Source organism: Ceratotherium simum, chromosome 14, assembly GCF_057802395.1.
Source record: "Ceratotherium simum simum isolate JZ-2026a chromosome 14, ASM5780239v1, whole genome shotgun sequence".
Classification (NCBI taxonomy): domain Eukaryota; kingdom Metazoa; phylum Chordata; class Mammalia; order Perissodactyla; family Rhinocerotidae; genus Ceratotherium; species Ceratotherium simum.
The window spans coordinates 34,739,392-34,758,889 of NC_141913.1; the positions used below are offsets into that span (position 1 = coordinate 34,739,392).

The following is a 19,498-nucleotide window of genomic DNA, read 5'->3' on the forward strand; positions in this document are numbered from 1 at the left end:
TGAGATGAATCAATGGCTTCCTTGTAGAGTGTGGGTTTTTCTGATATTAATTCAGTGTCTCATTCACATGTTTGGTGGAAAGAACATGAGATTTCCTGTTAAGTCAGAGTTTCTCAACCTTGGCAGTAGTGACATATGGGGTAGAATAATTTTTTGTGGTGGAGGCTGTCTTGTGCATAGTATGATGTTAGCAACATCCCTGGCCTTTGCTCACGAGGTGCCAATAGTATCCCCTGATTGTCTCCAAACGTTGTCAAATGTCCCCTGGGGGTAGGCAAAATTGCCCCAGTTGAGAACCACTGTGTTAGAGCACTGGAGGCAGGAATTCTGACTCACTCGACATGTAGCTTGGGCAGGAAATAATAACATTGGCTCACCCACTTCACAGGGTCACTGTGATGGGCAAAGGTGAAAGAGCTCATAAAGTGCTGTACAGATGTCCTCATTCTTCTTCTCCTCTCCAGCACTGGAGAGCAATCATTGCTTATTTTGCTTTTCTAAACAGCGTGGTTGCTGACTGATGCTTAGCAGTGCACAGTGACTATATGAGAGGTCTGATGTAAAACACTTGGTATATTTTATCTCCCAACAGCCCCAAAAGACAGGCAACATAGGTAGCCATTTCACTGATGGGAAACAGAAATATAGAGATGATAAGTAACTTGACTGAGGCCACATGCAGGTGAGTGGTGTAGCTGAGATCTACAGCGGGCATTCTGGCCCTGGAGCCTGGCTCTCATCCATTTTCAGGCCATGCGGAAGGTTCATCTCTTCCTCAGCAAACATCTACTGGCCATCCAGTGGGCCAGGTCCTGTGCTGGGTAGCCAGTGATAGAAGAGAACATGATGACAGCAGTAACAGATCATCTGAGATATTTTAGGTTAATTATGAAGGAGCAACAGAAAAACCTTGAAATTTACCTACAACATTTTCCAGCAAACACAGGTCACTTGAAACATTTATGATGAATTTATGTGCAAAGGTGAAGGTTCCTCACACTGGCCCCTCATATGTCCTTTTGATAGTTTAAAGTAAAAAAGGGATGAGTTTAGTCACACAGCCTTTGTTTTGTTGTCGACTTATTGGAAAGCAGTGACTTGCCTGTATTTTTCTCTTTTGAACTGTTTAGTAGCGATCCAGATACAGTTTTAGTGTGGTCTTCCAATACCGAGGTTTTCTGGGAGGGGAAAAGCATAATGTATGGCTTTATTTCCATCCTAAGCCATGAACAGATGAACCCAGCCATACAAAACAGATTTATCCTTTGCCAGGAGAGTCAAAGTCTCTTCCATGATTACTTTTACCAAGCAGTTGATGACTTTTGAGGATTTTGCTATGCAAGGCTCTGAATGAAGGACCAAGAGGCTTTAAGACACAGCCTCTGCCTGCCCCCAAGGGGCTTATGATCTTCCAAAAGCACACATATACAACAATATGTATATATAAAGCAATCTATGATAATAGAAGCTATCATTGATTAGGAACCCACGAGACATTGAGAGACATTTCATAAGTAACCTCAGCACTATTGATACCCGCAGCTGGATAATTCTTTGTTGTAGAAGGCTGTCCTGGGCATTTAGGATATTTAGTAGCATCCCTGGTCTCTACTGACTAGAAGCCAGAATTAACCTCCCGTCCCCCACTTGTGACAAGCAAAAGTGTCTGAAGACATTGCTAAGTGCACCCCAGGGGACAAAATTGCCCCTGGTTGAGAATAACTGATTTAGATGAAACAAGCTTGCTATTCATACTGCATTTTTTTGCATGTGTGTGAGGAAGATTAGCCCTAAGCTAACATCCTTTGCCAATCCTCCTCTTTTTGCTGAGGAAGATTGGCCCTGGGCTAACATCTGTGCCCATCTTCCTCTACTTTATATGGGACGCCACCACACCATGGCTTGACAAACAGTGCGTCAGTCCGCGCCTGGGATCCGAACCTGCAAACCCCGGGCCACCGAAGCAGCCTGCAAACTTAACTGCTATGCCACCAGGCCGGCCACTCATGCTGCATATTTTTGACTCCACAACCAGGAAACTGAGGCTCCAAGAGAGTAACTAACTTGCCCAGGATCACAGGGTCGGTGAAGGGCAAAGGCAAGACTTGAGTGGGGCCTTGCTGACTTCAAGTGTTGTAGCCACACCACCACACTGCCTGATGGATGCTAAGGGCTTGGGACGCACACTAAGGGAGATTAGAACAAGGACACGGCATCCACCTGAGGAGGTTGGGCGTGTGGGAGAAGGGGCCTCAGTGCAGAAAGGTGGGATTAGAGAGGAGGGCAGGACAGGCCAGGTTCAGGGCGGGTACAAGGGTTCTGAGGGGCCATGGACAGACTGGGAGAGGCAGGGGGATGGTTTGCTTTAAGTGAGTTAAGGCTATACAGTTGAGAGTAATATTTCCACTACCAAGTGTTTAAGTCTATGGCGGGGTCTCCAGTCTTGCAGACCATAGTTTATAGTGCTTTTATACCCCTCCAGGCTCTAGTTTCCCTTCTGAGTAACATTTCTACGGGTCCTGGAAGAGGAACACTCTTTGTATGGCTGCCTCTGGTTGAGCTCTGCTCTCTGAACCTCAGCCCTCGTGGGAGGCATTTGTCATCGGGGTTTCCCTCCCTGGAGCACTAAGCAGGCCTGCCAGCTCCACAAACTGTGGAGAGAAATAAAGCGCTGGGAACTGATGCTTATCTCCCCTGTGGTCTGGCTTTTGGCCGCTGCATTTACCTCCTTAATAATCCCCAAAGAGGCGGACGTGGTAAATGCAATTCTGCCCTTTCACCTCACCCTGCCACCAGCATCCCAGTCTCACTGTGCCTTTATTTACACACCCCCTCTCTCCCCTCCTTCCGCTTCGAGAAGGATTTCTGCACAGTCTTGTCAATCTGTCACGGAGGTCTCCAGCCCGCCCCCCCCGTGCACACCCCACCACTCAGCACCTCCTTGGCTCTGTCCTGAACATCAGTCTGTGTCTGTCAAAACACTGACAGCGCTTCTCCCTGCTCAGAGAGCATCAGATCCCATCTGTACCGCAAACAGCCTTCCAGGTTTATTTTGCCTATCACTTCCAAACACTTGCTATTTAAATTCCAAATCATTTTTCTGGGGGTTAACAGTGTCCCTGCTATTCTTGGAGTTTACTCACTGCATCTCCAACTTAGCCACCTTATTTGTATGCTCCTAGATTCATATATACATACATTTGCACACACACAACTGTGCGTCCATACACACACATGTGCACGTGCAGACATACAAATAACGTCTTGCCCACATCCTCCCTGCCATAAGCATCAGACTTGGTTATCATTGGTCTGTATGTTACATGAACAACAAAATGTCTGAGATCATTCTTGCTTTCCAAGACCATTTGAATTATTGGGGCAAAAAGAAATATGGAATAGTTGAGATATTTTTTGTTTGGCCCTTTTCAATCAAAATTTAATTATGTGACTCTGTCAGTTGAAATATGTTGAGAATGTTTGTCATCATTCCCTCTCACCTCTCTTAGATGCTAGGGTGAATTTAGAAGCGTTTCTTGGTTAAAAAACAACAAAAAAAAGGCATGCCCATCACTTTCTCTGCTTATTAGTAGAAACAAGATCACTTGAAGGCAGGGACAGTGAAGTAATCCTACCTCTTTCAGGCATGAGACTCCCTCGCTGGATCTGACACCATTCTGTTAATGTTAAACACTCCTAGGTCCAAGGAGACTAACACGCAACAGAGTACAAAATAGAGAAAGAGCAGACAGTTTCAGCTCCAGGATCAGCAGTCAACCTTGTTCACCAGGGATCCAGACAGTGGCTCAGCCTCTGACCTGCTCAAGCCTGGACTCCTTCTCTCAGCATCTCTGTCCCCTGTTTGCTGCCTGTCCCTCTCCCGTGTAGCTGCTCTCCTACGTGGACTTAAGTCTTCCTTCCTCCTTGAATCTCGCCTGGAATGCTGAGTCTTGGCCAGTTCCATGTTGGTGCAGCTCACTCCCCTGTGGCAGTGAGAGCCATTGGGTCAAGGAGTTGGCACCACCGGGCTGATGCAGACACAATGAGATGCTGAGACATTGCACCTGGGCTTGATTTCAGAGATGGGATTTGAGAGCTGGTGCCAACTTCAGAAAAGAAGTCCACCCTGCATCATTAGCAGAGTCTGGCTTAGAATAGCATGTGGGGAGTCCACTGTGAGTTAGAGAAGACCCAACAACTGGGGTGCTTCTGTTAGGAGTCATGAGGTGCACAAGAGTTACTTGGACCCCACCTTAACTCTGTAGTTGGTTTTCTTCAAGTCTGGAGTAATTCTAAGAGTCAGGGGAGGATCCCTCATCTATTGTGGGTTCAGCTGGCATGAGACCCTAAGTTGTACCCTTCCACCACACCAACACTGTCCTAATTTTTGCAAATCATGTATTTCCATCCTTCTCATAAAAGCCAACCAAAAGTCTGCCCTCAAAGAATCGTCTCATTGAAGGCACAGGACTGTCAAAAGATAATGGGCTTCTGCCAGAGGGAAATGCCAAGGCCCAGGCTCATCTACTCTGGAGCATCTCCACGTCTAGAAGACAGCTGCCCTAGGTGTGTGAAGCTGACAATGGGGCAAACTGTACAGATGGGATTTCAAAATACAGCAAGATGTCCTCCTGGTTAGCATGCTCTGGGAAGGGTTGATTTACACTAGTTGTATCTTCTGCCTTCTTCTAGTTTCCTCACATTCATGTCCGTCCTTCCTTCCTTCCTTCCTTCCTTCCTTCCTTCCTTCCTTCCTTCCTTCCTTCCTTCTTCCTTTCCTTCCTTCCATCCTTTCCTTTTATCTTCCTCATTTACTTTGTATAAATTTGTGTGAGTGGCATTTGAAATTTCATTAAATATCAAAATAATATAAAAACATTTATAAAATACATGCAGGCTATGAAAACTAGCAATGCAATCAACACTTGTGCACCCATCAGTGAGTAAAAGAAACAGGACATAGTCACATCTTGAAACTTCTATTTCATTCTCTTTTTCCCCCCTCTGAACTAATCATTACCTTACGTTGTGTGCATCTGATTTGTGATTCTTGTGGCCTATTGAGACTTTTATAAGCTCAAAGTTCCCCAGACACTGAGTCATTACCTTCTGTACGGAAAATTTCCCTCTAAATTTAAGAAGATCACAGGATGGAAGTTTCTGAACATTTCCAGTCTTCTTCTTATTAATAAAAGGATAAGCTATTAAAAATTAATGTGTCATCATCCAACATCATCCAAAAGAAACTCGCAAATCAATAACATAGCCCATAATTCCAAAGCTACTTAATATGATGTGTGAAATAGTTCTAAATGTTACTACGTCTGGCATATATGGCAGAATTCTTCAGACTTCTAAGATCTATGTTCAACAGGTTTCTGTTGTTTTTTCTTCTTCTTCTTTCAATTCTGATTTCATAAGAATTTTTTTGGAACTTTCCCTCACGTGAGGTTTCTCTTAGATATGGAGATGTCCTCCATGGTGGATTCTTGTCCTATTCTCCCTCAAAACTTGGAAACCGTATGAAATCACTCAAAACTCCGGTAGGAAGCCAATAGCCACATGTGACTATTGATCACTTGAAATGTCCAAATTGAGATGTGCTCTAAGCATAAGATGCACACTGGATTTCAAAGACTTAGTATGAAAAAAATGTAAATTATCTCATTAAACCTGGTAATATTATTATGCATTGAAATGATAATATTTTGGCTATATTGGGTAAAATAAAATACATTACTAAAATTAATTGCACATATTTTATTTTTTTAAATATGGCTACTAGAATACTTAAAGTAGCGTATGTAGTCCAGAATTCGTGGCTTGCATTATACTTCTATTGGGCGTTCTGTCTTAGAGTATCAGACAAGACAGAATACAATCAAGCATTAGATTGTGTTATACAAGCTAGATGCACAGTGTAGGTTCTTGGCCTGTTGCCCTCAAACCTGTTCCTTGCCCTGTCCTTTTTTTCCTCTGTATCACAGAGGGGCTGCTTCTTGCAAGATTCTGTTTCCCAAGTTTCAATGACATCTGGCCTTTACCTGGATTTCGCCAATGGGAGACACTATTGGGAGGATGGAGGGCAGGAGGAAGGAGATACCAGTGTTTCTCCCCTCTCTGCTTTGGGCAGTGTTTTGGTAGGTGCTTCACGCTTAATACTGGACAGACACTCCCTGCTCCTATGGCTCCAATTCCCACTAGGTAGAGGGTTACCTGGATCCTGGGCTCTGGTAACACTATCTTCTCCCTTCATTCTTCCCACCTAGAGGGAGTAGCTGCCTGCTGTTTGAATTATAGCCTCACTCTCCCACACTTGACTTTTTACTTTTGTATCACTTGTGTCACAAATTCCCTCTGTTTCTCTTTTCCTGATTGGACCCCGACTGATACAAAACCTAAAGAAAGCGAGAGATCAGCCAGGGATGGAGGAGATGATGAAATACAAAATGAAGGTCTGAGGGCTGGAAGAACCTCAAAAGTGATCAAGTGCATCTTTTAGACTAGAAGCATGGAACTTAAATGGGAATGGTATGGGAAGGAGAAGAGGGAAAGGGAAAGAAAAATTCAGGGGAGGAGACTAGCCTAGGGTAAGGCTCAAATGTGGGAATTTGTGGGGTCTGCTCAGAAGATAGGGAATAAACCACCTGATGGGATGGAAAGGTTTCTTTTTCAATAAACTTTTAATTGTGGAATATTTTGGGGGCATCCAAGGTTTATAGAAAAGTTGCAAAGATAGTACAGAGATTTCTCATATACCTCTCACCCAGCTTCCCCTCATACCACGACCTTACATAACTATGGTACCTTGGAAGATTTATTTTAAATGTGGAGGGTGATAAGTTCTATTAGTAGAATGGAAGCAGATTATAGAGGATCTATATTAGTTTCCAAATTTTAGAATTTGAAAGGGTTTTGGAGATCTGTGATCTAATTTTTTCATTTTATGAGCTAAGAAACCCAATGCCTGGGGGAGCTCAGTGACTTTTATTCTTCCACTAAATATGAATTATAATCCAGACGCTGAACTATAGTGCTGAGCTAAGGGTCACTTAGCTCATTAGTGGAAGAACTGGGAAAAGAGATAAATGCTTCTTTGCAATCCGGGGATTATTCCGTCAGCCACTATGTTGTTCTTGGGGCAGATGGACTTACCTATTGACAGCAGGGAACCACAGTCAGAATTTTATGCATGACATTTCTCAAGGCCTGGGTCTGTGCAGTTCTCTTCTTTGGTGTGCATGTTGGGCCACTGAAATAGGGAATTAATAGCTACCCCACATTTCCTCAGAGCAGCAGTTCTCAACCTTGGCTGCACATTGGAATCACCTGGGGAACTTAAAAAACACCAGTGTCTAGGCACCAGCTCTCATATAATTGGTCTGGTTTGGAGTCTGGATATTTATATTTTTAAAAGCTCCCCAGGTATTTCTAACATGTATGTCCAGGGTTGAGAACCAGACCTAGAGCGTACAGTAGCTCTAGAAGTTGGCACATTGTGGCTTAACAATTCCACCAGCTATTCTGGGGAGCTGACAGCTGATCCAAGTGTAAATTCCCATGTGCACTGTATTTGGTCAGGAACCCTTCCAAGATTGGCCTCCCAAACTTCCCCAGAAATACTCAAGTTCTTGTCTGGGCACTTCTCATTTGGCTTTATCGTTTATCTCGTTTGGCTGTTAGCGTCCAATTGAATATCTCCTCTTTACCGTGGTCCATTATTTCCATCTTTGTTTATATAATCACATGGCCTTGATTGGATGCTCAGAGCTGTTTGGATTCAGAAATGTGTCAATATTTTGAATATTGTCCATGTCACCTCCAGCCTCATCATTTGGTGTCACTTAATATGTCCCACATCCACACATGTCCAATGTTCCCCTCCCATTGTGGCCTTTCTTCTCTCCTTTATCAAAACTTGATTTGTAATTTCTCATTTACATACACTAAGTTCCAAATTTGAGAATCCAAAAATTTTGTGATGGCAAAAACTAAGAGACTATATTTGTCCTCATTTTATAGAGACTGAGGGAGAATTCTCTAATTTTAAGTTGAGTGTTGCCCTTGTTCATCTCATTCCTCTCCCTCTTCCTCTCAGAAGCTGAGGGACTGAGAGAATTTCCACTGTTTGCAAATCTCTCTTTCTTTTTACTGGCATTCACAGTTTTAATGTATGCATGACTCTGTGTGTGTGTGTGCCTATGTGTGTGTGTGTGCGTATGTGTGTGTGTGTGTGTGTAGGGTCTGTAATATACAGTACCTGTAAATGCTCATAGGTGTTATGGAAATGATGGAAGGGCTGTGCCAATCTCATAAACACAGAGCATGCATTATCCTAAGACTTTGGCTTTCCAAATGGGAACCTGTAAAAACAGCTGATAGATTTATGTTCATATATTAAACAGGCCACCCAGCCCCAGTGTAAAATCAGGGTGACAACTGAATACATCACTGTTCCCGGCAGCTACCTGGGTGCACTCATTACCCAGTGGAAAATGGGCCAGGCTTGTTCATTAGAACTGCCTTCTCCTAAGGAGAGCCATTTACCCACTGTCTCATTTAAAACAAGCAAACCAACCCCATTGAGATTTAAAAGAAAACAGAAAGACCTTTTCCTTTATAGCCCCTGGAAGGTGGTGCATGTTACTCCTGTTTGCTTGTGTCTAAGCTGTCGTGGATGAAGGATAACTGCACACCTGCTCAGAAGAGGGAATTGTTTCCTTGTGGGAGGAGGAATTACCTGTCAGCGTTAATTAGAAAGAGGTAGAAGCTGGTAAATATTTTTGGGAGAAACTATTGCAACTTGCATGAACAGATATTGATTGTCACCCATGTCACCTCAAAGGAACAAAGGGACTGACTGGACCTGGGGTACAGTCCTGTGAAAGTGGCATGCAGGTCAAGGCACTGCTGGTGAGCCACCACACAGACACCTGGAGAGCAATAACTCATGGTCCGCAGTAGGGGAGCTCGTTGTCAGACCATGGGGGCTTCATGGGGACAGGGGAGAAAGGTTCTCTCATGAGCTTCTCCACCTGTAGCTTTACTCTCTCAAATTCTGACAGTGGGGAATTTCAGGGAGAGAAGAAGAAGCCATGAGGTGGCCATGAGAACCAGATGATCACTCCTCATTCTGCCCTATCTGTCCTCCTGTGCCCCACCCTACACTGGCTATTCCAGACTTGCACCTTCCCTGGCTCTCTGACTCTTTGGCTCCTTATCTGGGCTCGCTTCTTCCTATTGGCATCCTCTTTGCTCTGATGAGCCATTTGGGCAGTACCTCCTGCTTTGGTCTTCTCCAGACACCACAGAGTACTCTCCCTCTGGTCTGACACCAACAGCCATGAATAAACATGGTCTTCCTAAGCCCCACACAACCCACACTGGCTTAGCTAGCCCCGACCAACCTTAACCCTAGGGGGCACTGGGCAGTCCTTATATGCTATCCTTCCTGCTCCTGAATTCTGCTAAGAGCAGGATAACTGCCCCCCAGTCCCACCTTCCTTTATCTCTTGCCCGGTGGCTTTGAGCAAGTTGCTTTAGTTATATGTGATTCTATTTCTCCTCTCTAAACAGGGGCACTATGGGAGCAACCACTCTTAGTCACAGAAATATTTATTTCACAGGGTTGCTGAGAAGTAAAAACGAGAAGAAAAAAGTGAATGAACCCTGCAGATACAAAGCTTTTCACTGAGGCAAATGGCGCATTTGTTGATTCTGACCCTCCATCTCAGGCATGTTTTCTTGGGTCTCTGGTGGGCTTAGAAGTAGGATAAGTTGCTGAAAAACTAAACCAAACTCTTTGATCCTCCCAGTGATTAACCCTGTGCATTGGGATCAGTTCAATTGTTGATATGTGAGCTGCCTCACCCCAGACCCATGAACAAATCGATGTCGCATCAGGCTCCCTGCTCCACCCTCAGTGGGGCAGGATGAGGGGGTGGAGAAACTAGTGGCAGGCACTTGGAGGTATGGTTTACTAGCCCTGAGGAATGCTCCCTGGGCCAGTGCCTGCCCCTGCAGAAACCTCTGTGTTGGTGCCCAGGCAGCTTCTGGAGAGAGGTAGGGCAGGCGTGATATCCTCACCCACACATTCTAGCTTTTCTATGTGGTATAAGTTGCCAGACACATAGGGTAGGCTGAGCCCCAAAAGAGACCAGATGTTTGAGGAGGCTGAAACCCACATCCATTAGGGAGCTACAGAAATGGGGAGAATAACAGCTCCCTCCTCATAACAATTTTGAGTGCCAATTGAGATCATTCTTAAGTAACTGACACAGGGTCATCTGAGAATACAGCCAGCCTGCACTTTCCCTCTTCTACACATTTGATTGTGTCATTCCCACCTGCCCCCACCTCTCACCTCCAAGGGGATATGTGGAGACTGAGAACTGGGGGTGTCCTCAATCTCACTTGTGGTTCCTATGGGGATGAACCCGCCTACACACAGTAAGAGCATATTCCACCAACTCATGCTAAATGTAAATAAAAGAGTCCTGGGCCTCACTAACCCAAGATCTCACTCCCTTGTGCAGGCTTGGGGACCAATAAAGTAGACCCAAGCCCTGAACAAGTGGTGCCCAGGATACCTGCTGGTCATTCTCAGCCACCTCAACAAGAACACCCATCTTCTTTCCATGGGGGAGTATTGGCAGGGACCTGGTTTACTGCTCATCATTTGCCTTAATCATTGCATCCATCTCTCTTTTATTACATTCTATTGCTTAATTTCTTATCACATTTAAAAAATCTTTTAACTTATTTTTTTTTAGCCAGGTGGATAGACCCTACCAGCCCAAGGGAGGAGACAGCAAGGATGCTACTGGAAGACCTAAGCAAAGGAGAACTGACACCTACTCCCCACCTCCATTGACCTCCACAGTGCTCCTTCAAGCCCCCTAGGAGCTGGGATGTAATCAAAATTACATACTATGGAGATTTCTATGGCACAAATATCTACCTGTCAATAATAAGAGGGTGACAGTCCTATTTTTTTAATACCCCAAAGCTGATAAACTCTACTGAATCACAGACCAGTGTTCTTTATTTTCCCCCATTCCCTAGCCAGGACACCTAGGAATCCCACTCTAGGGGCAATTTGGCTCAATTTCTGAAATATAATCTATATCCTCGAGTGAAAAACTCCGGCATCGTCTCTGTCCCCTTTCTAGCCCAGGCACGCCTATTGGCCCTAAAAGCATCCTTCACCCAGGGCTGAGCAGAGTGGGGCAGTAGTATGTTAACTCATAAAGAGCTTCCGGAAAGAGATGCCAGGGTGCCATGCAAGGTAGGGATTGTGTTTTCTTTTAACGTCATTTAAATGGCCACTCTCCAAGTCAGAGGCAAGACCTGAAGAATCTGAGAGGGCCAAGCCGTGGCCTGATAAATGAGTTGTTTACACTGAAAGAGAGAAATACAGTACACAGGGTGAGGCTCACAAAATGGACAGATTCAGTGGATTCTTGATAATAACTCTGACAGGCCTTCAACTGCCAAGATCCCATCTGTGGCTGATCTTCCCTCCCATCAACCTTTAAAAGTTTTCACCACACTATTTTAAGCTCTCATTGTTAAGAGCAAGGCAAACTAAATTTCTTGGCTTTGTGTGGCTATGAGCTTCTCAGAGGCTTTTGCTGGGGTTCTGTTCCTGGCTGAGGCCAGGATATGCTGCAGGGGCCAGAGAGAAAATGAATCAGCTCCACCCTTGGTGGTGGGAAGAATATTGGCCGGAGGGTCAGGAGATGTGGGTTCTATTGCTGCTCTGATCCTCACTAACTGTGAGACCTTGGAATGGCTCTATCTCGCACAGCAGCCACCAGGCCCGTGTAGCTACTAAGCACCCGCAACATGCCCAGTCCCCATTGAGATCTGCTGCAAGTGTAAAATACACACTGGGTTTCGACAACTTGGCACCAAAAAGAAGAATATAAAATATCTCATTGACAAATTTTATATTGACTACACGTTGAAATGGTACTATTTTGGACACATCAGGTTAAACAAAATATGTTATTAATTTCACCTGTATATTTTTACTTTTTTAATGTGGCTACTAGAAAATTTAGATTTTCACACGTGGCTTGAGTTATATTTCTATGGGACAGTACTGCCCTAGACAAACCTGTTCAACTTGCTTACTTGGTAAAAGTAGGTGCCTTAGAGACCACCTCTGACAATCAGCACTTTTTTTACATGTGCTATATCCTCCAACATTCACTGCCTTCTTTGATATTTTAAAAATGATTCCCCAACATCATCAATGAATGTTAAAGAATTATTGAATGCAAAACATCTCTCATGTGGGTCACTTTGGCATCCAGGCTCTATAAAGATATCAAAAACACAAGTCCTGCCCTCAAGCAGCGAAAGCTAGAATGAAGATATAATACATGGAAACACATAACAAACACTAATGATATAAAGGCAGATGTGATTAACTGCCAAATTAGTTTTTCTCACAATACAGGATGTGTAAGGTTTTAATAGATCCAGAGTACTTCAAATTGGGAGACTATTTCTAGCGGGAAGGGCCAGTGAAAACAAAACAAAGATGAGACTATTATTTCGCATTCTCTCATAATATGATCATAATGGGGAATGATGAGTGAGCATGAGTTCATAAATGTGTTATCGGTACCAGAAAATGCCTCTGAGTCATTATCTTTCTCTCTAGGACTATTTCCTCTACTTTTTTTTCCAATTAAGATTGGGAAACTTGGGTGGTGCTACCCATTGCTCCTGGTTACTCAGAACCTCAGCCATTTTCTCTAAACCTCTGAGTGTGGGAAGCTGGGGATGATGTGCATCTCTCTGAGGTGATGGGTGATTATGGTAGAGGATTCTGGCAACAAAGGACAGTAAAGAGTGAAGCATCTTTCACTCTTCGGGGAGAGGGAGAAAAGAGGGGTTCAATACCACTTCTTGTGAAGGAAGTAAATTATATTAAAAATTTAAAAGTTAATACCTTAGAGACAGGCACCTCCACACCCTAAGGATTCCTGGTATAAGGGGGAACGTTTATCGATCCTGACTGACTCTATTCATAGAAGACTCGCCCTAAACTGTTCGGGGAAAATTGAGAACAAGAGAGTGCTCCAGAGGGATAAGTTTGGGAGGGTCGGGGTGGAGGGGGTCCAGATGGGGACGCGTGTGTGTAACCTGATAATTGCTTCGCGCCATAGCAATTCGCGCCATAAAATGTAACTGTTTAAATGTTTTAAATTAGCCAATCATGTAAGACCGCGCCAACCTTTTCCCGCTTTATGCTTCCGAATCCTATAAAAGAGCTTGCCCCTTAAGGTTCGGGTCGACCCTCTGTCTCCCAAGAGAGATACGTGTCGACCCGGAGCTCCGCTTAATTAAAACCTCGTGCATTTGCATCAAGCTCGGTCTCCTGTGTCTGTGGGTCCGCGCCTTCCCGAGACTGGAGTTGGATTTCCTTTTTGGAATCCTACATTTGGGGGCTCGTCCGGGATCGGCGCGGTCACCCCAGACTCCGAAGACCCCTTGGAGGTAAGCCTGAGTGACTGGGTGTGTGAGTGTGTGCGGAGCCGCGAAGCATTGCTTTGGTCTCGGTATCTGGGCAGCCGCCGCTTCGGGCCGTGAGGGCCAAGCGGCTGCAGTGGCAGACGTGCTGGGAACTGCAGGCTGCAACCCTGGGGGACGCCCCAAGGGACAAGGGGAGTCAGGAAAGCCTGACTACCCCCTTTCAGGTAGAAAAAGAAACGGCACTCTTTTTCCCAGGGAGGACACGAAAACCCCTCCCGTCTGAAACCGCCTTCGGTTGGCTTGTACAGACACCAACCGGGCAAAGTTGTTTTTGTCTTGCTGTGTTTTTGATGTTCATTGTTCTGTTTTTGTTCGTTACGTGGACCTCATTTGTGGGATGGGACAGACTATGACGACCCCCTCTCTTTGACCTTAGACCACTGGACTGAAGTGAGAGCGAGAGCGCACGATTTGTCGGTAGAAATAAAAAAGGGCGTTGGCAGACTTTTGCACCTCTGAGTGGCCCTCCTCAATGTGGGTTGGCCCCTGAGGGGACGTTTAATCTAACTGTTATCCTCGCGGTGAGGGCTATTGTTTTCCAGGAGAAACCGGGGTCCCATCCTGACCAACGACCATATATTACAGTGTGGCAGGATCTGGTGCAGAACCCACTCCCGTGGGTTAAGCCATGGGTAAAAGCAGAAAAACTAAGCCCCCGAGTCCTGGCGCTGCAGGATGCGGAGACACGGCAAAAATCGAAATCAACTCGAACAGCGGAGTCGGAGACCCCTTCGGCCCCCCCCGGGGTCTACCCTGAGATTGAGCCTCCTCCCGAATGGCCCCCTTTCTCGCCTCCCCCTTACCCCTCCCCCGCTCCAGGATCGCAATCAGGACGGAGGGCGACTGGCTCGGGTCCCTCCGCTGGAAGCCGGAGCCGCCATGAGCCACTCCGGACGGGCCTGATACCACGGTGGCGCTCCCGCTAAGAGAGTATGGAGCTCCTGCGGGGCCCAACCAGCTGTCACCCCTCCAGTACTGGCCTTTCTCTTCCTCAGACCTGTATAACTGGAAAAATAACCATCCCCCCTTTTCAGAAAACCCCGCCGGATTAACCGCCCTGATAGAGTCCCTAATGTTTTCCCATCAGCCCACTTGGGATGACTGTCAACAGCTCTTACAGGCACTCTTCACCACGGAGGAGAGAGAAAGAATCACACAGGAAGCAAGAAAGAATATCCGAGGCACCAACGGGCAGCCGGCAACGATAGCTGAGGCGGAAGAAGGGTTTCCGCACAACCGACCCAACTGGGACTATAACACGGCTGAAGGTAGGGGGTCGCTGTCCGCTTACCGCCGGGCTCTAGTGGCGGGTCTCCGGGGAGCCGCAAGGCGGCCCACCAATTTGGCTAAGGTAAGAGAGATTCAGCAAGGACCCACTGAACCCCCCTCCGTTTTTCTAGAACGATTGAGGGAGGCTTCCCGCAGGTCCACGCCCTTTGATCCGTCCTCGGAAGGGCAGAAGGCCTCTGTCATTATGGCCTTTATTGGACAGTCAGCCCCAGATATAAAGAGGAGATTACAAAGGCTAGAGGGGCTGCAAGACTACGACCTGCGGGACGTAATAAAGGAGGCTGAAAAGGTGTATCATAAAAGGGAGAGTGAAGAGGAAAAGCGAGAGAGAGAGAAGGGAGGCTGAGGAGAGGGAAGACAGGAGAGACAGGAGACGAGAAAAAAAACTAACTAAAATACTGGCCGCAGTGATAAAAGCGACAGGGCCAGATCACAGACAGTCAGGGAACCTGGGCAACGCCCCACGACCAGGCTCACGCAGACGGCAACCCTTGGACAAGGACCAATGTGCCTATTGTAAGGAGAGAGGACACTGGGCAAGGGAATGCCCCAAGAAAAGGGCCACACCCAAGGTGTTGTCTTTAGGAGAGGACGAAGAATAGCGGGGATGGGGCTCGGGCCCCCTCCCCGAGCCTAGGGTAACCCTAACTGTTGAGGGGACCCCTATGAGTTTTCTGATTGATACTGGGGCTGAATATTCAGTACTGAAGCAACCTTTGGGGAAATTAAAAACTAAAGACTCTGGTTGTTGGAGCCACTGGGCAGAAACAATACTCATGGACTACTTCCCGGACAGTGGACTTGGGGAAAGGAAGGGTGTCCCATTCCTTCCTAGTGATTCCTGAATGCCCGACCCGTTGCTAGGTCGAGACCTTTTAACCAAACTGAAAGCTCAAATAGATTTTGCTCAACCTCGGCCTACAGTATCCTGGTCCGCACCTACCACCATGATATTGGCCCTGGAGCTAGAGGAAGAATATCGGCTCCATCAGCAGCCTAAGCCTAGAGCTCAGCTCAATACCGATAAGTGGCTGATCGAATTTCCAACGGCATGGGCTGAAACCGGGGGACTAGGGACGGCTACGAGAATTCCCCAGTCGTGATAGATCTTAAGGCCGGAGCCCTCCCGATAAGGGTGCGTCAATACCCAATAAGCAAAGAGGCCAGAGAAGGAATCCGCCCCCATATCCAGAGGCTGCTCCAACAAGGAATCCTGGTTCCTTGCCAGTCTCCTTGGAACACCCCCCTCCTGCCTGTAAAAAAGCCTGGAACTAATGATTATAGGCCGGTCCAGGATTTGAGAGAAGTAAATAAGAGAGTGCAGGATTTACACCCTACCGTGCCAAACCCATATAACCTACTCAGCTCCCTCCCCCCATCCCGAAAAATGGTACACTGTCTTGGACCTGAAAGATGCATTCTTCTGTCTACGGCTTCACCCAAAAGCCAATTACTTTTTGCTTTCGAGTGGCGCGACCCTGATATGGGGATCGTTGGACAACTGACTTGGACAAGACTACCTCAAGGTTTTAAAAACTCCCTACCCTGTTTGATGAAGCCCTCCACAGGGACTTGACTGATTATAGGGTTAAAAACCCTCAAGTGACTCTTTTACAGTATGTAGATGATCTACTGTTGGCGGCGGAAACCCCGGGAGACTGTGAAGAAGGGACCAAGCGCCTCCTGGCCGAGTTGGGTGAGTTGGGATACCGGGCGTCGAAAAAGGCACAGTTGTGCCAGGAAAAAGTAGTCTACTTAGGCTACACACTAAAGGACGGCCAAAGGTGGTTAACCGACGACGGAAAAAGACTGTGACCCAGATTCCGGCCCCAACCTCCGCTCGCCAGGTAAGGGAATTCCTGGGGACAGCCGGCTTCTGCCGATTGTGGATCCCTGGGTTTGCTACCCTGGCTGCTCCACTGTACCCATTGACTAAGGAAAGTGGGAACTTTGTCTGGACTCTAGAGCACCAGAAGGCTTTTGAGACTCTAAAACGGGCATTATTAGAGGCACCCGCGTTGGCCCTACCAGATTTGACCAAGCCCTTCACCTTGTATGTAGATGAAAAAAAGGGAATCGCCCGGGGAGTCCTAACTCAAGCCCTTGGGCCCTGGAAGCGCCCAGTCGCATATCTATCAAAAAAACTGGATCCGGTAGCCAGTGGATGGCCCTCCTGCTTAAGGGCAATCACCGCCACTGCCCAGCTGGTAAAAGATGCAGATAAGTTAACTCTGGGCCAACAGATAACCGTAGTAGCCCCCCATGCCTTAGAAAGCATTATCAGACAGCCTCCAGATCGATGGATGACTAACGCCCGGATGACTCACTACCAAAGTCTGCTCCTAACTGAGAGAATTACCTTCGCCCCACCGGCCATCTTAAACCCGGCCACACTACTGCCCGAAGCAGATGATGAAATACCTGTTCACCAATGCGGCGACATCTTGGCATCAGAAACGGGGACCCGACCCGATCTGCCGGATGAGCCATGGGCTGGGGCCCCTAATTGGTACACCGACGGCAGCAGCTTTATGGCAGAAGGTAAGAGGATGGCTGGGGCTGCTGTGGTAGACGGGCAAGAGACTCTGTGGGCAAGNAGCTTGNCGGAAGGGACTGCTGCACCAAAGGCTGAGCTTATCGCCCTGACACAGGCGTTAAGGTTAGCTGAAAATAAGACTGTGAATATATACACGGACAGCAGGTATGCCTTTGCTACTGCCCATGTTCATGGGGCTATTTATAAACAAAGAGGGCTGCTTACCTCGGCCGGAAAAGATATCAAAAATAAAAAGAGATTCTGGGCCTCCTAGAGGCTATACATTTGCCTAAAAGGTGGCAATCATCCATTGCCCAGGTCATCAGAAAGGCACCGACCCCATAGCTCAAGGGAACCGCTTAGCAGATTTGGAAGCCAAGCGGGCGGCACTAGGACCTATGGTCCTGACTCTCCAGGGAGCTAAGGTCAACAAAACTGTCTCCGGTGGGGAACTAACTAAAGAAGAGAAAGTCCTTTCCGTTGCAGAAGGGCGAAAATATCTATCACATCTACACCGGCTAACCCACTTGAGCCCTCAGAAACTAATTAAAATTATTGAGGCCTCCCCGTACCAGGTACCAGATTTGAGAAAGGCGGCTGAGGAAATTTATAAGGATTGTAGAGCTTGCGCTCTCACAAATGCTGCAGTTACCAAATACCGCACTGGACATAGACTCCGGGGAGATAGGCCCGGAACCTTTTGGGAGATAGACTTTACTGAAATCAAACCGGCCCGGTATGGAAATAAATATCTTCTAGTATTTGTAGATACCTTCTCGGGATGGGTAGAGGCTTTCCCCACCCGAAAAGAGACTGCCTCTGTAGTAGCCAAGAAGATATTGGAAGAAATCCTCCCGAGATTCGGGATCCCAAAGGTAATTGGATCTGACAACGGTCCTGCATTCGTTGCCCAGCCCGCTTGAAAGCACTCGAGGCCGTCAGGCGCGACATCTGGAACCAGCTAAAAGAGGCCTACCAGCCTGGTGATCTGCTCATCCCGCACCAATTCCAGGTTGGGGACTCTGTCCTTGTGAGACGACATCGGACGGGGTCATTAGAGCCACGTTGGAAGGGGCCCTACGTGGTGCTCCTCACTACGCCCACAGCAGTCAAGGTGGACGGTATAACCTCTTGGGTTCACGCCACACACGTAAAGAAGGCACCCCAGAATGCAGCAGATCTCTGGAAGGTGGAAAAGACTGATAACCCTCTTAAGCTGCGTTTGCGTCATGGGAACGGCGAGCAGGTCGTCCAATCCTAATCCCCACGCTCCTCAACTGCTCACGTGGCAAGTCGTCTCCCAGGTAGGAGATATAACCTGGTCAATCCAAAAACCTGCTTCCCCTTGGACATGGTGGCCAGACTTACACCCTGACCTTTGTAAACTGGCTATAGGAACCCCGACTGGGATTTCATGGGTCGACGAAGGGGGCAAAACAAGCCGGAGGATGCCACTCCCCCCATCGCAAGGGTAAACTAAAGGCATACCCCTTTTACGTGTGCCCCGGTCACCACAGACCTCGTTCAATTGACTCCTGGTACGGGGGCAAAGAAGACTTCTACTGTAAAAACTGGGGATGTGAAACCAGTGGGACTACTTATTGGGAACCCTCCTCTTCTTGGGATTTAATCAGGGTTAGACCAAATTATAGCCACCAGATGAGTCGGGGCTCAGAATGCAATACCTGGTGCCACCCCTTAACCATTCAGTTCACAGGGAAGGGAAAAACAATTAAAACCTGGATCGGGAATGGTCATTCATGGGGAATAAGATTGTACAAAGAACGGTACGATGATGGCCTGACCTTCTCTATTAGATTAAAAATAGAACCCCCCGCCAGCAGACCAATAGGGCCAAACCGGAGCCTAGCCGATGAGAGGCCCCTCTGTCCCAAAAATCCCCGCCAGCAGACCGATAGGGTTAAATAGCCCCAAACCCCCCCAGGTAAAATCCATAACCCTAAATGGGGCCGTAGATATGGTCACCAGATCTGCTCTGCGACCACCATCTACGCCACCTCCCGCAGTACCTACTGAGCAAAGATGGCACAGACTGTTTAACTTAGTATGGGGAGCTTACTACGCCTTGAATGATTCCAACCCTGAAATGACTGAATCATGCTG

The 19,498-nt window shown here is 47.0% G+C and overlaps 1 pseudogene across 1 annotated transcript; it reads left to right on the forward strand.

The window, feature by feature from the left end:
* Positions 1–13,863: 13,863 nt before the first annotated feature.
* On the forward strand, positions 13,864–18,720 carry LOC147915299 (uncharacterized; annotated as a pseudogene). The gene is made up of 2 exons (XR_015554344.1): positions 13,864–17,379; positions 18,289–18,720. The product of XR_015554344.1 is annotated as an uncharacterized LOC147915299 (transcript).
* Positions 18,721–19,498: the final 778 nt, after the last annotated feature.